This window comes from Strongylocentrotus purpuratus, unplaced genomic scaffold (genome assembly GCF_000002235.5).
Source record: "Strongylocentrotus purpuratus isolate Spur 01 unplaced genomic scaffold, Spur_5.0 spur5_scaffold_4, whole genome shotgun sequence".
Lineage (NCBI taxonomy): Eukaryota > Metazoa > Echinodermata > Echinoidea > Camarodonta > Strongylocentrotidae > Strongylocentrotus > Strongylocentrotus purpuratus.
In genome coordinates this window covers 23,876,405-23,889,284 of record NW_022145610.1, presented here as the reverse complement: position 1 = coordinate 23,889,284, position 12,880 = coordinate 23,876,405, and the positions used below count along the sequence as shown (strand labels likewise).

At 34.5% G+C, this 12,880-nt stretch overlaps 1 protein-coding gene and 1 long non-coding RNA gene across 2 annotated transcripts in view; one reads left to right on the top strand and one right to left on the bottom strand.

Annotated features, from left to right (window-relative positions):
• The window catches only part of LOC115919037 (pre-mRNA-splicing factor ATP-dependent RNA helicase DHX16-like), a 50,021-nt gene that overhangs the window by 34,672 nt on the left and 2,469 nt on the right, over window positions 1–12,880 (top strand). The window lies entirely within an intron of this gene.
• Window positions 6,090–7,258, bottom strand: LOC115929173. The gene is made up of 2 exons (XR_004066358.1): window positions 7,081–7,258; window positions 6,090–7,045 (listed from the first exon to the last, which is right to left on the bottom strand). It is a non-coding gene; the product is annotated as an uncharacterized LOC115929173 (long non-coding RNA).

The window sequence follows — 12,880 nt, the reverse complement described above, 5'->3', positions numbered from 1 at the left end:
GTATTGTATTTGATAGCTGATGACTTGATACATAGGATGTGGGGACATGACATCTTGGATGTGTTTGTATTGCATTTAATTAAAAAAAATAAAAAATACTTTGGAATAATAGTAATATTGTAATTGATAATAAACCTCTGTATTTCCCGTCGTGGATAAAAAAGGAAATTTGTCAAATCAAACATGTTACAAATCAAGATACATGGATAGATAACTCTCTGTTCAATAACCATTTTGATGTAAAGAATCTGTTGTTTTTATTTAAAATGTCAAAATTAAAAAAAGCATTCCCAAAATATTGGTCACAAAATTTACGTTTTAAGAAAGCTTCAAGTCTCAATGAAACAATGTACATTGAGACAACTTTAGATGTTATAAACGTTGAATTTACCACGGCGAAAAGTTATTATATTTTAATGCTAGAAAGGAAAAAAGAGAAAAGTTGGTTTCCATTTTTGGCAAAATATTTTAGGCCTACCAGAAACATTTGTTTGGAAAGATGTATTTCAGTTCAAATTTAATAACATAAGAGACAATAAGATTAAACAATATAATTTTTAATTAATTCATAGAATATTGCCATCTAAAGACAATCTCTTTATATGGAAAATCGTACAGTCTAACGAATATGAAATTTGTCGTGAAAAAGAAACCATTGAACATTTTATATTTCGTTGCAAGAAATTACGAGTTTTCTGGAAAATCATCTCAAGAATTATATATTTCATTTTTAAAATAGAAATTGAAATTGATATATACAAACAACAATGTCATTTTATTACATATCAAATAATTCAATGTTAGCTCATGAGTACAACATTTTATAATAATTGTATTTAACATCTGAAGTAATTAGGGTAGGTTTGTCTATAAATTGAGGAGTTTATAGTAAAATTGATAATGATAATGGATAGAAAAGGTCAGGTCACCACCATTACATAGATTCAGAATCGAGTCGTGAGTGATGGTAGCGTGTATCGACTGTTGAGAGACAGAAGGGTGTTAACTCATATTCATTACATAGACCCAACACCCTCCCGCCTCTCAACAGACGATATGTCATATCAAGCGTATTGAAATCAAATTAAGAAATTACCAAACTGAGCCTAGAGTATGGAGTATGAATTTGAATCTGGTATACAAGTAATAGTACTTAAGGGAAGTGAAAACTTCAGGAAATATTCTACATATACATTCTTTACATTCCACAACTTAGTCTAAAAATGCACTTTATTACATTTCCACTACCTAGTATAGTTGTAGGCATTATTATGACAAATTTAAACAACTCTTATATTGTTAAAATATGTATCTATTTACAATCTTCACCATTTGTACAGTATTCTGTGTACTATTATGCCTCCTTTATTAGATGTAGTAGTTGTACAATTAAACATACATGTATTTAGCAACAAATTCATTCTCAAAATTCAAAAAGGTTATCAAAAATCTCTTCAGTTGTTAAAACATTCATAATTCATGATTCATAGTTTATTTCACATCCCACAAAAGGACAGAAATGGAAATTTGACAAGATGCAGAGAATGAATAATATATGTACAGTGAACAACTAAATTATTCATATGCTTTAATTGCTGTGATTTTTCAAGTGTGTGAAAATTGATTTGGCCCAAATTATGTTACTTGATAATCTGATTTATCAAGCTTATATCTAAAAGTATCCTCAAATGCCCTAATTTTACCAGTACACCTTTCATTCTTGAGTTACAAAAACAAAAACAAAAACATTAAATTTACAAGGGGTATGGATTAATTTAACTGTTAACTGTACATTAAAGCCCTAACAACAAAATATGTACAGTTACAAATTGCAGCAGCTTTAATTTACATTTTTACAGCTTTAATTTACATTTTTTCACTATCCATATGACATTTTAAATATGTATATATAGCTGTCAATCATTTTTATTTTCCAGGGCTTGTTTTTCAAAAAACTCTCTCTGTAGTTTTTTAAAAATAAATATAGAAAAAGTCTTTATAAAAACATACTAAATACACTTAATTCCTACTGTGACTATAGGTGCTGGGAATCACAAGAAAGTAGACATAGTTAATGCCAGCCGTTTAATAAAAATGGGCAGCAGAAAAGAAGAAAAAAGTCACAACGCAAGTGCAATTTTCCTTGTTTTCTGGTCTGATCCAAGCTGTAGTATGGTATCACCTTGATAGAATCATCTGATGTACTGAAAATGTTGATGTTATGGGTTACGTAAGGGACGAAATACCTTGGACTTCAATACACATAAAGGACAAAGGAACTGCGAATGTGGATTGTAAAGGCACATATATTGACTGTAACACATGTAGTACGTTCTCAGCCCTTTGCCGGTAAGCAAATGTGCCGATATTGTTTTGGAGGTTCTTAATGTTTGTTGGTTGACAATTAGTTTGCCTTGTGGTGAATGGTAACGGTCGGGTTAAACAGGAATAACACTTTTGATCACCCTGTTGGCTCTCATGCTCTTTTCAAACTGGGCCCAGAAGAGTTCCTGGCCATCTTCATCCTCTGTCCACAGCATGTAGGGTTTGTTCTTACTCATGAACAACCGGACCAGGTACGGGAGATCATCATCCTGGATGTCCTCAAGGAAAATCAGTATGACCTTGTCCAGTCTGGTGTCATTGAGGTGCTCAAGGGCTATGCGTAGCTTGGTCATAAACCAGGCTTCATCCACAGAGTTGTTGCTTATTAAGAGGACAGTCTTGAAGCTGTTCTCAACAACGTAGTGGAGAGCTGGGATGTAGAACATCTCAATGTTGAGGTCGTTATCGCCGAAGGCCACTTTCTGGAGATGTTGAAACCTCTCCTGCAGGACTGGCTTCATGATCTGGTCCACCCATTCCTGGTCATCCTCATCGTACATCAGGTTGAGCTGGTACTCGTAGTCCTGGGCATCAAAGTCTTGGTTGATTTCCTCATAGCCAAAGATGGCTAGTTTAAGGAGGAAGAGCTTGTAGTTGAGCCACCAACGTTTACGATATGCCACCAAGCACAGGATGGCTACCAGAACAGCGGAGAAGGACACACCTGTGATGATGAGGATATTAATGCCACAGTATTGATCAGGATGAAATGAAAGGATTGGCGATTGCACCATGTCGTTGATGGAAGAGAGCGAGCAAAGTGTGTCATCAGGATGGATGAGTTCGATATTGCCTGAACGTAGCCACCCCACAAACCAACTCAAGTCGCATGTACAGGAGAAAGGGTTTCCGGATGCGTGTATACTCATCGTCTTGTTTGTAGGAAACACTGTTCCAGGTTCTATTGTGGTGATTATGTTACGTTGCATGTACAGGTGGTTAAGAGATGGGGTTTTATTGAATAGAGTCTTGGGAATCGAATCAAGTTTGTTATTGGTTATGTAGAAGACTCCAAGCCTGGGCTGACTTTGAAGTAAATCTCCAGGAATTGCCGAGATCTCATTGTCACTAAGATCCAATTTTGTGAGAGAAGTCAGACTGTCAAAAACACTGGGAATTAGGACTTTAATAGATGACTGAGAGAGGAGTAGTATTTCGAGTCGCTTCAGGGGGTTGAAAGTTCCTGGTGCTAAAATATCTAGGTTATTCCCTTTTAAGTCCAGCCTGACCAATGATCTAAGTCCAGAAAAGAGTGATTTAGAGGACTTGGTATCAAATAAATCTGTGCTCATCAAACCATTTTCACGCATAGCCAGTTTCACGAGAGATGTAGTATTTGTAAATTGGAGTTTCGAATGAATAACGGCCCGTGTAACTGATAAATCTAATATGCAAAGAGCATCCATGTAACGGAAAGCTCCATCAATGATTTGTTGAGGTTCATTGGTGAGGTAAAGCTCTTTGAGGTTCTTCAGATTCATGAAGGCTTTTGGAGAATAGTAATTTTGAATTTCATTGTGGGACATGTTTAGTATTTTGAGAGTAGGGAAACCCCATAGAAGATACCTCTTGATCTTTGTGAATTTGTTGAAAGAAAGATCCAGATATTCCAGGGAAGGAAATGTCATGTTGGTGCTTCTCTCAATATCCTTAATATTGTTACGAGCCAGGTTGAGGTGAATCAGAGAGGATAGATTAGATAATATACCAATGGACCAGCTTGCAATTTTATTTCCAACAAGCATCAATCGCTGTAACATTTTATTGCAGGAAAACATGCCTAGGGGTAAGGATGTTAAGCTATTATCGGACAGATCTAATTCAACTAGCTGGTCTAGTCCACAAAAAGTCATGTTTGATAAAATATTTATTTGATTGTACTTAAGTATTAAAATACTTGTCTGATTCAAACCCCAAAACACATAATCCGGGAGGGAGCTCAGCCTGTTAAATTTGAGATTCATGAAATATATCTTAGGGGAACCATCAAGATAGTTATGAGTTTGGTTCAGTGGAATTATACGATGTATTTTGCATCCTGCCAAAAACAGTGCCTCAATTTCATTGTTTGCTAGAATAGAAGAGATATGAAATTCCTGAAAGGTATTCTTTGAAAGAGTCAACTTGTTGACTTTCTTCAAAGCTGAGAATGCATTTAACGGAAGACTTTTTAGTGCATTGGTTCCTAGATGTAGTCGTATCGATGAGCAGTTCTGAAGGGGTGTGAAGTCTGAGGGTTTTATGAAGGAGATGTTATTGTTGGTCAGATCAAACAAAGTGATATTATCAGACCACGGCAAAGCATTTGTAGGAATAGAACTCAACTTGTTTCTTCCAAGGAGGAGCCCCGAGAGAAGTCTATTTGAACTAATTAGTAAACCTGCTGGAAGAGACATTAGATGGTTTCTCTCTAGGATTAATTTTGTGAGATTACCCAAATGCCTAAAGGCACCGTCTTCTATCACTGAGAGTTGATTTCTTCGGAGTGCAAGTGTGATGATGTCTGGGAGATAGGAGAAAGACTCATTGTACAGGGTTACTATCCCATTGATGGAGAGATCAAGTACTGTTGTGTTGCTTAGAAGATCTTGTGGAACGGACCGAAGACCCAGGTTAGTACAGATAGCTGTGGTACCGAGGGTGGTATTCGTAAGCTGGCATCCACTCGGGGAGACAGAGCTCCAGTTTACATCCTTTTCCGCTATGTCATTCCCAGGCAATGCTCCAGAAAACAATGATAAAACACATGCAATCCACAAGTAGAGAGGAATCCTTGAGGTCGTGCAAGTCATCCTTGACTTGAACATATTGATTTCTTGGGTGTCACTACTACAGAAGAAATTCCCTTGGAGATGTTTAAATTCCACTAACCAAAATATCTCTTCTGCTCCTTTCACAACAGTGAAATATTTCTATCAATTGTTCACCTTATGGCCAGTATGTTTCTGTGAATGAGTGACTTACACATGATCACCATAGTAAGATTGTAATCTGTTTGAGGCCCCAACTGCAGATGACGTTCCCTTCAAGATTTCGAAGATTTCACCTTCTTGCAATGAGAATATCCATATCCCAGATGAATTAGCATTGTCAGTATCCAGATAGTGATGACTGAACCAAATTAAAGCCGAAACACATTTGATGAGTAAATGTAAAACTATCACAAAGTTAACGATTAACCTAAAAAGAAGCTGATCAATAGTGTACACAGTCACTAGATCAGAGCCATACACACAACAACTTTGTTCCGTCCACCTGAAATTTATTATCCTACCTCTTGAAATACAAAATGATTGCGGTCTTTGTTGGAGGAAGTGTTCATGTAAAATTAATTTTTAATTTTGTTAACAAAAAAGGAATATGTAATATTGGCTGCCCCACGATGTTTCACTTTCGTAATCCAAAATGCTTAAGACAATAACACATGCAGTTTAAGGGATTGTTGAGTTCTTTTTTTAACTACAGTTAAGGATTTATGTGAAGATATTCCTATACATAACTTCAAATAGGTCGATGATTTATCTTTAGTAAAATGTCGTAAATCAATAGACGTTTCACAATTACAACCCATACTTTAACTCTGTGCAATACTGGTCACAATCAAACAATATGTCACTCAATCCTTCGAAGTGTTTTACCCTGCAGGTTACTTTCATGAAAAATCCTGCTTCTCCTGAAGTTCTTTCCATTAATGACTCTACTATTGTGGGCAGGCCCACAAAGTACACAAAGGTACATACAGGCCTTTAATTAGCGCACCTGGCAGTCCCTCTACTGGTAATGATGGTTACCCCTGTAACATAATCGAAGAGTCCAGATACTGCAGGAGTTTGACCACACTTTGTGAGAAGGGCATTCTACTGTTACTTTTACCAAGAAATAACACGTGTATGTCTTTTCTCTTCATTTAAAGGTAAGCTTGGTTCATCTTTCAAGTTATTATAATCATTGAATTGTTGAGTGTGATTGGATGTTGAATATCAACTAATACCAGTTAAAAGTTATTGATTATGTGTGTGACTATATGATGTAGAAGAAGTTCTAAGAAGTATTAATTGCTGAAGAATGATGTTGATTGATTGTGATTTCTATGCCAGAAAAGAAGTACATTGGAAGAGTATTATTAATTGAACATTATGTAGTTCCATTGTGGTTTGAACTTTCTGATGCAAAGAATAGTAGGTAAAATCATAAACTTTGAATGTTTATGTCTGTAAGGTTCTCATAGAATGAAGTACAGACCTGTTATACATTCTTATGGAAGTTTATCCCCAGTTTAGTATTGGAGCATGTAGATAGAATAAGAGTTTGTTTAGAGTTGATAAAGAAAAGATAAATGTTATATCACCAATGGTACTTTCCAGGTTTACAATATATCTTTCAGAACTTACTCTAATTGCAAATTAGGTGAATAGTGTATATACTTTGCAACAGTGCCATTGAGTTAATATGTATGATCAAGTGTAGATACATAGTGTTGAGACAACAGAGTATAATACATACACTGTATGCCATGTGTAGTAGATCTTCCCCCTCTTCCATCCCTCCCTTATCTCTCTTTGTTCACTCTGTGTAGAGGTTAACCCTCTCCCTTGGTAGAGGAACACACTCTCTCTTCCTCTCTCTCTCTCTCTCTCTCTCTCTCTCTCTCTCTCTCTCTCTCACAGATACTCTATCTCTCCCCCCCCCCCCCACCTCTCTCTCTCTCTCTCTCTCTTTCTCCCTTTCCCAGTATTCTTGTTCACGCTGTGTTGTAAGCTATTACACTCTCCATTGGGCTAGGACAAGGGAATTAGTGTTAGGAGGCATGTTTGCTTAAGAGCTCAGAGTAGAAGTTGGAAACACTGAAGAGTTTGCATTTGCCTAGCACAAGGGATTGTCTTAACCATAGTTAATTGGTAGTTTTCAATAGAATAAACCTGTACATAAATATCCCATAATTGTATTTATATTTAAAGATTGATGTTTAGGATATCGATTGGCTTAGTACAACATGTTTCGCTGTATATTGTATAAGTGGAAGTTATCAGATTTCTTAGAGACAATCAATATTCTTTAGTCTATATTTCTTGTCTTGTATATAGTTCATGATTATTCTTCTCTGTTTCTATGTCATATCCTGGGTAGTCTAAGCATAATAATAGTGCATTAATAGGTGAATCATGCAGATAGCAGTAATGATTGATAAGCTCGTTTTCCTAAAACGATAGTTACACCTGAGAATATATGTGCTGTGTGCTAGCTTGAAGGATACAACATAGATCTATGTTTATATTATATTTCTATAAATCTGAGAGGATAATAGATAGGCATTTTGATGATATTTTCTAGGTATACAATGAAGTTCATAATACCTTTAGAGTTAGAGGGTATTATACCATTATCGGTATGTTACTAGGTTAGTGTTTATTCGATTCGATAATGAAACTGTATTAATGATTATGTAGATGTAAATAGGAACTCGTTAATACATTGTGTTATCAATGTTAAGTTTATTATAGGAGACTGAATAACCTCGGGGTTACAGTATCTTGATATATATGTTGAATCGCAACATATATATATTATTATTTTGTATACACTCATGTGTTTGATTATTTGTTTAAATAAAAGGATTCTACTGTTACTTTTACCAAGAAATAACACGTGTCTGTCTTTTCTCTTCATTTAAAGGGTCGAGGCGGGCTACACTATGTGCAATGTATAAACTAACATTTTTGTTGGTATTTTATTTTATACAAAAAACCCTCCTGCCCAGGTTCATTTTTACCATCCTTCAAAGTAATGTTATTGTCAAATAGTATTGTTTTGCTGGGTGATTTCAACTGTAATATGAGAAATGATAATACATTGTTTAAAAATATTAAGGGTATTTGTCGTATTTGCCAGCTTAATTAGTTAATCAATGAGCCTACAAGAGTTACACGTCATAGTAGTACACTCATTGATCTAATACTTACCTCAAATTCTATTGCTAACTTGAAGTCTGGTGTAATGTCCATTGGTTTGAGTGACCACTGTTTAATATTTCTAGGCCTAAAAGGCAAAAATCCAATGCTTCATTCGAAAATATGTAAATTCGCTCTTTTCGAAACTTTAACGAAAGCAAATTTTAAGACGACTTGAAAATAATCAAAATTGGGCTGACTTTAATGAAGAAAATGTTGAAGTTGATAAAATGTGGTCTCATATCAAATCTGTGTTTACAATATTAAGTAATAAACATGCACCTTTTATTTCTGTCAGAAGAAAACGAAATGGGCTGCCTTGGATTACAGATGAATATATTACTTTCGCACGTGACCATGATTACTATAACGTCGGTGGGGTGACAAAACCTCATATCTCAATTTTTTGAGATTTTGATTTTTTTTGCATAATTGTGTACCTAGTGGCCTACGACACCACCTGATAAATCAATGGAACACCTCCTGTCTCGGTTTTTTCACAAATTCCACACAAAGGACGGTGTCACAGCACTAAGTTTGTTGAGACAGGAAATGTTTTTACGCTCTCCTGAAAATTCATGATTTTTGAGATACGAGGTTTTGTCACCCCACCGACGATTATTAAGAAAAGGTATAAAAAGACAAAGTGTGATTGTTGCTGTGAAAAGTTCAAGTATTATAGAAACAAAGCAAATAACCTAAACAAAAACCTTAGAAAAGAGTATTACCAAAACGAGTTCTCAGAATGCAGAAATGATTTGAGCAAAAATTAGAAGGTTTTGAAAAGAGTCTTGCAAAAGGAGGTAAACAACACAATCTTAATTGATGATGAAATAATGACTGACAAAGTAAAGGTGGCAAGTTTATTAAATGAAACTTTTAATAATGTGGGTTCAAATCTACAAACTGGTACATGACCTAGCATAGTGGATGTCAATTTCAATTCTTTACAAACTTTATTTCAAACCGATTGTTCTTTCGAATTTCAAGAGATCAAATCAGCACTTGTTAGAAATGAACTACGCAATATTGATTGTAAAAAAACTATAGGAATGAACAGTCTACATCTCAAGTTACTCAAATGATCTGCAGATATCATTGCAAAACCACTCACTATATTATTTTATCAATCATTAAAAACTTCATGATTTCCATTTGATTTCAAGGTTGCAAAATTCACTCCGATACACAAGGGAGGTACGTTTAGTGTTGATAATTTCAGACCCATTTCAATACTACCCTCTTTGTCAAAAATTCTCGAGAAAGCCGTACATATACAATTGTATTCTTACCCTAACCAAAATAATTTATTATCAGAACGTTAGTCTTGATTTAGACCACTTCATTCCACAATTACATGTCTTACCGAATTTACAGATTACCTTCTTGATAATATGACTTCGGATCAGAATACTGGAACTTTATTTTACGATCTTAGGAAATCGTTTGACGTTCTTCCACATAAAATAATACTTGATAAACTAATTTTCTATGGCATAAGTAACAAGCTCTATGAATGGTTTAAATCTTACGTAATTGGTAGACAACATTGTGTTACTATAAACAATCATTGTAGTGAGTATTTTACCGTTAAATCTGAGGTGCCACAAGGGTCAATTCTTGGCCCCTTGATCTTTTGTCTGTATATTAATAATATCAATAATTTAAAATTTCATAATAATTCCAAGATATCACTCTATGGTGACGATACTGTCATTTTTAATAATTCTAATAATTTTTCTGAAGTTCAAGAAAATTTACAGAATGACTTTGATTTAATATGTAAGTGGTTTGATATAACTAAGATGTATATACACCCTCAGAAAACTATGGCTATGTCCTTTGGATCAGAAAGAAAGTTGGAGAACAATCGTCTCTCAATTAAATTAAATGGTAAAAACTTACAGTGTGTCGGAACAATGAAATAACTAGGAGTTTTATTCACAATTGACGTCTGAACATATGAAATATATAAGTACTAAAGATATCTCGTTCAATTGGATGTAGTCTTCGTATGAAACGCCTAATACCCCACAAAACTCTTGTAAACCTCTATTTTACATTGATTTTAAATAAGGATTACGACACGCAACAATGTACGCTTCTTACAGCTTTAAATTGGCAATCGGTCGAACAAAGATTAAAATATCACTACTGTTTGTTAGTTTTTAAAATTATAAATGTCATGGCCCCAACTTCAAAATCAATTATCGATTATTGCACCTTCAACTACTGTACCTGCTATTCATTAAATTCTCTTCTTGACATCCATACCCCAAAACCGAATTCAAAAAGGATAATTCTTGTATAAAGCAAGCACCCTGTTTAACAAACTTTCTTTCTCAATTCAATCAACCGACTGGCTAAGCATTTATTATAGTATTCAACTGTGAAATTTACAAACTCTTGAGGAGAGGAGACTAGCACGTTGTAGAAAATTCGCAAAATCCCTTTCATATCACTCTTTTTCTCAGACCTGGTTACCTCACAAAAAACACACTAATATATTTCTTCGCTGTATTCTCATTTATCAGCAATTTCAATTCAAAACAAAAAAGGTTTACCAGTAAAAATAGCCCACTGTCATTTTTAGTTGATATACTCAACAAAAGTTGAAAAACTATTTTTAAAAACTTTTTATCGTTATTGCAGGTATACTGAGTGGTTGTCTCCTCCCCCCCCCCCCTCCAAGTTGGCTGTTTTAAATGTATATACCGATTTTAATCCTTTTCCCATGCTTGTATTGACTTTTATGAGATAATAGGAAATTTGTAAACAATAACAGCTCATTTTTTGTTGTATTTCTGATAACTTGTGCAATTTGTTTATGGTTTTTAGTTACAGAATCAAAGTCCTATATTGCTAGTTTTTTACATGTATTTCTTTAAAAGTGTTATCTTTTTTGCCTAACATGTAAACATGAATATTCCAGCCATGACTGTCTTTCAAGTAAAATTGTATTTGTATAAACCATGTTTGTGCTATAATAATACCATTTTTGAATTGAATTGAATCAAATTGAATTATTTAAGACCAAAAATGTTTTCAAAGCGTATGGTTATTGCTCTTATTCTTATTTATGACATTTCTGGTAACATTTTAGAACCTTAAATTGTATTTTTAGACCCCAAAATGTGTGAAATTAGATTGAATACAATCACACGGTGACCGTTAATGAATGAATTAATAAATAATAACAATATACGGGCCAGCTTGTTGTGCGTATTATAACCAACACAAAAAAGACAACAAAAAAAACAAAATATTGGCATTGGCTGGAATAAAACGTATGAAGCGATACGTATCAGGCGCTGTCTCGTTTTTCAACGGCTGGTTCAAAATTACCAAATATTTGTCAAAAATTAATATTAGAAATGGTTATATTTATACATATTTCAGCTGTCTCTGAACCGATTTTGATCAAACAAAGATGATTTTGTCATCTAAATTGTATATTCTTTCAAATTTGATGCTCAGATTTTCATTATCTCACAAAAGATTATTTTTGTGTAGCGCCCTCTGCAACAAAACACATCTTTCCCTTTAACGTTATCCACTAAAATTTATGTGCGAGGAGAAACTTCTGAATTTACATGATAAACTGCAGTCAGGAATCACATCAAACTTGGGAATACCCCTACATAACAAGAATTGGATTATACAGCCGTTTTGGGCTGATACAGAGTGACAGAACGAGGTGCAATTTAAGCATTGTCATCAATACTTTTTTCCCTAGTAATTGAATGGTATTTTGAAATTGATTTTAATGCAGATATTGTAGATTACCAAATTCAGCTTTATTATATCAATTTAAAACACCATTGGATAAACTGATTTCAGATTTATTACCCACCTTTGGTTGACCTATAACGATAAGGCACTAAAGCATACACCACATTTCTTCCAACATGTACTCATGTACCTCACCTTGGTTTAGAGTGGCAATGTAGATTAAATGCCTTGCCATCTTCATCATTTTCTTCATCATCAGCATCATCAGCATCATTATCATTATTTATCATCATCTTCTTTATCATTATCATCATCATTGTTATTACTATTATCAATATTTTTTTTCTCATTGGACAGTGGGTAGAGACTGGATTCTCAACTCAGTGGTGCTTTGAGAACTTCATCCAGCATCGATCGATGAGACGGGCGCGGGATGTTCGTGATCAGCTCCAGGGACTCATGGAGAGAGTTGAGATGGAGATTGTGAGCTGTGGTATGGATAGTGTCGTTATTAGAAAGGTAGGATGAAGAGACATTCTTATATCAGTACTTGTAGTGTGTTCCCCCTCTCCCCTCCTCTCCCCTTCAAGGAAAATTAGAAGATTGCAATAAGATGTACTAGTATGATTTATAGTGGCAATGGTACGATGGTGATGATGATGATGATGATGGTGATAACAACATGTATGATAAGGATGATTTGATGATGATAATGATGAGGGGAAGGAGGAATATGTTGATGATTATGGTGGTGATGATGATGATGTTAATGGTGCTGGTGGAAATGATAGTAATCATAATGATTATCATGATAG